The sequence below is a fragment of the Triticum aestivum genome, chromosome 7A (genome assembly GCF_018294505.1).
Source record: "Triticum aestivum cultivar Chinese Spring chromosome 7A, IWGSC CS RefSeq v2.1, whole genome shotgun sequence".
Classification (NCBI taxonomy): Eukaryota; Viridiplantae; Streptophyta; class Magnoliopsida; order Poales; family Poaceae; genus Triticum; species Triticum aestivum.
The window spans coordinates 618,542,025-618,546,371 of record NC_057812.1 but is presented as its reverse complement, the minus strand read 5'-3'; positions in this window follow the sequence as shown (position 1 = coordinate 618,546,371).

Below are 4,347 nucleotides of genomic sequence, written 5' to 3'. Positions count from 1 at the left end.
GTTAGCGTCTAAACGGACCCAGTAAACTCCCACGACGGCGCTCGACTCCCTAATCACCCCCGACCGAGCACTGCGCCACCGTAACCATCGCCGGAAATCCCCGTTCACGGCCACCGCCTCGGACCGCCTATAAAAAGGGCCCCCGAGCTCACCCTCATGCACGCCTCATCCCCACACCTCACCAATGCCACGCTAGGCCACTAGGGGGACCCCGAGGAGGTCTTCCCCCTCAACTCCGGCCGCCCCGATCCGCCTCGGCCTCCACCACGATTCGCTCCGGTGAGGCCATCTCCGGCGCCCAAACCCCGTTAGTTACTCCCTCTAGCTACCAGAAGCCTAACCCCCTCCTCAATTTGATCACTGCAGCTCTCTCCGACGAAGTCCGCAACCACCCGAACCGCCGTCCGCCGGAGCAAAGCTCGCCGTCGACGTGGTGCTCGCCGACCGCCACCACCACCACCACCAACCGACGCGGAAGGGTGCCCTGAACACGGAGGTACCCTCCGATCTCTTTGCCTCGCCGTGGATCGCCGCCGGCGACCACCGCGGCTCTCGGGCACCGGCGAACTCTGCTGCCCCGTTTGAATATTTAAACCTGACGGGCGGGACCCGCCTGTCAGCCTCTCTATCCTGTCGGAGCGAAGCGTTTTCTGAAAACGTCTTCTGCCGAATGCAGTTTCCCTCTGGGCTGGCGTAGTCGCTACCGAAGCGCGTTTTGTTTTTATAAGCTAGCCCCTGGAAATCTTCTGTTTCATTACAGATGAGTCCCTGGACAAAAACCCTTATAACTTTTAAGCAGAAAAGTATTTTTGATTGATTCTTTTTCTGTTCTCTTTAAAATTTTGTCTAGTTTTTTATCATATTCATTTGAAAAATATTTGGTATACTTTCTGTGCGCTCCTTGGTATTTACGATAGCGCATATATTTTCTTTATACCGTAGATACCGAAGGAGGTGACGGAGCCGCGAACTTCACCGAGCTAGGCTCCGACTATTCTGAATCAGGCAAGCTTGTTTGAACTTTTGATATGATGAGTGTCTTGGCATGTTTTGCATTTAGTTAGTTTCATGGCATGTTGATAAGCATATCGATGAACGTTATTTTATGCGATAATGAGGTAAGTGAGTTCGATGATCCATAAGTGGATGGATGTGAGTATGAATGGCCATGTGTTGGCATGAGGATGGGTGAGATGGCAGTGTTGTAGCATGCCAGTCTCATGCCGGACTATGTGACTTCAGTGTCAAACCGTGTTGGTCCAGTTCCTCTCATTTTCTTCCATGTACTACCACATGTTTTCCGCAAGGAATATGGTTTAGTAAGTTGCAAACTGCTTTTCTGGTACACACCAAAAGGAGAGGCCGTGATGATGGTTCCATGGCCCTGGATTAAAGCCAGTCATCCGGTCAGGGGGCATGGGTGTTTCCGGTTGGGACCGAGAGGGGGGCACCCCTTAGAGCGCGCGTATATAAATTTGATCCCATGCTATTCGAGATTGTGATCTCCCCGTCTCAAAAGTTTTTCTTGGACGATGTCTAGGGTGATTCCTAGCATCGAGAGGTAGGATGGGTGTGTACTGGTTAGCTGTGTTTTCTTCCGAAATACCGTAAACGGAACTAGTCCTTCGTGACTACGGAAATCCGTTGGCTGTGGGAACAATTTTGTACAAACTCTGCAGAGTCATATATTCCTCCAAATCATCTATTCCCTGTCCCAGATCGATATTATCTTATCCTAATCAAATGTCAGTTTTGATGGCAGAGACTCCGGTGATTCGCTCGAATGCTAACTCCGGTTAAATGATATTCCTGTGGATGGACTAACCCATTTATTCTCATGAATTAAATGTTTATTATGAGTATTATTTACTTATGAATTAAAGCCCTTTCTGTGATGTCGCCCCGATGTCCGACTGTGGCATTTCTTTTCAAGCCCCTTCTGTGATGTCACCCCGACGTCTGACTGTGGCATTTCTTTCAAAGCCCTTTCTGTGATGTCGTCCTGACGTCCGACTGTGGCATTTCTTTTAAAGCCCTTTCTGTGATGTCGCCCCGACGTCCGACTATGGCATTTCTTTTAAAGCCCTTTCTGTGATGTCGCCCCGACGTCCGACTGTGGCATTTCTTTTAAAGCCCTTTCTGTGATGTCGCCCCGACGTCCGACGGTGGCATTTCTTTTAAAGCCATTTCTGTGATGCCGTCCCGACGTCCGACTGTGGCATTTCTTTTAAAGCCCTTTCTGTGACGTCGCCCCGACGTCCGACTGAGGTATTTCTTTTTAAGCCCTTTATGTGGTGTCGCTAAGACGCCCGACTGTGGCACCTTTTTCCTTATATTTATTTGTTCACCTTTCGAGGCGTCGCTTTAGACACCCGATCGGTAATTATTTATGTTCTGTTGGGATTTCAGGCGGACTACCGCCGTTTCCCTTTTACTTACCTTGTCATGTTAATTTTTTGAATGTACATTGATGAATTTATTCGTGACGCATCCATGCATGCATTTGTTATATCTTACGTCCGAACTGTCTTGCGAGTACTTTCAAAGTACTCACTGGCTTGTTGATTTGGCCAGATGCTGACGAAGGCGATCTCATGGATGAAGAGTTTGATAGCGAGTCCGACACTTAGAGGAGTCCCAGTCAGTCTCGTGCGACCCTGGATTTGGTCACTGTTTTATATCCGCTTCCGCTACCAAATAAATTCATCGAGCCTCACCTCGACGCTCGATGAGATGATAGACTTAGAGTCTTGTATTTCTCTCCCCGCTGTCTTTTTCCACCACCGCCCTATCCTCGAGTCAGTAGTATGTCTCCACACCACTGTGTCATGTCCGCCATTATGTATAATTATTGGCGTGCTTGTAATAATTTGGTTGAGCAACCGCAGTTCGACCCTGTAATATATTTTATGCTACTGGCTTATTGTATAAAGAAATTGTCTACCAGTGAGGAAGATTTCTCTCATACTGGACTCAAAAGATTGGTTTCTCAATAAATATTTTTATTGGAAAACCGGTCGTGACAAGCGGCGAGGCAAAGGCGGCGGCTCCAAGCTTCGGCGAGGGCGCGATGCGTCGGGGCAGTGACTCCGGCGAGTTCCAGTGACAACGGAGGCCAGCGGAAGATGCGGCGCGTCCAGGGTGTTCGGGCACTGGTGCTGCGGGGCGTCGAAGTCGTCCAGAAAGGCAGAGGAAGGGCAGCGGTGCTCCTCTCACTCTGGTGAGGTCGAGCGTGCTTCGGGCGGTTGTTCCCACAGGACCTATGGGCCAAAACTGTGTCAAAAAGATGTTTTATGATGGGGCAACTCGATTGACGAAGAAATGGAGGTCAGGGAGTGCTCACTGACAACGGAATGGACCGTCGAAGACCTCGGCTCCGGTAAGATGCAAAATGGCGAGGAGGCGGCTACAAGCGGCGTGGGTAGATGTAAGACGGCGGGATCCACAGAGGGGAGTCGGGGGCATTTATAGGCGAGGGGAGGGCGTGCGGGTGCCACATATAAGCCTTATCCCGAGAGCTTCGGCCGGCGGGTTCGCGCGGAGCGCGTTGATAAGTCTCCAACGTATCTATAATTTTTCATTGCTCCATGCTATATTATCTACTGTTTTAGACAATATTGGGCTTTATTATCCACTTTTATATTATTTTTGGGACTAACCTATTAACCGGAGGCCCAGCCCAGATTTGTTGTTTTTTGCCTATTTCAGTGTTTCGAAGAAAAGGAATATCAAACGGAGTCAAAACGGAACGAAATCAACTGGATAAGTTATTTTTGGAAGGAAAGCTACCAGAAAAGCTGGGAGTGCACGTCAGGAAAGAAGGGAGGCGCCCACGAGGGTGGGGGATGCGCCCCCCTGCCTCGTGGCCCCCCTTCGGTCCACCGACGTACTTCTTTCACCCATATATACCTACGTACCCTAAAACTTCCAAAACATAGATTAGATCGGGAGTTCCGCCGCCAGAAGCCTCCGTAGCCACCGAAAACCAATCTAGACCCGTTCCGGCACCCTGCCGAAGGGGGAATCCTTCTCCGGTGGCCATCTTCATCATCCTGGTGATCTCCATGACGAGGAGGGAGTAGTTCTCCCTCGGGGCTGAGGGTATGTACCAGTAGCTATGTGTTTGATCTCTCTCTCTCTCTCTCGTGTTCTTGAGGTGGTACGATCTTGATGTATCATGAGCTTTGCTATTATAGTTGGATCCTATGATGTTTTCTCCCCCCTCTACTCTCTTGTAATGAATTGAGTTTCCCCTTTGAAGTTATCTTATCGGATTGAGTCTTCAAAGATTTGAGAACACTTGATGTATGTCTTGTCGTGCGTATCTGTGGTGACAATGGGATACCA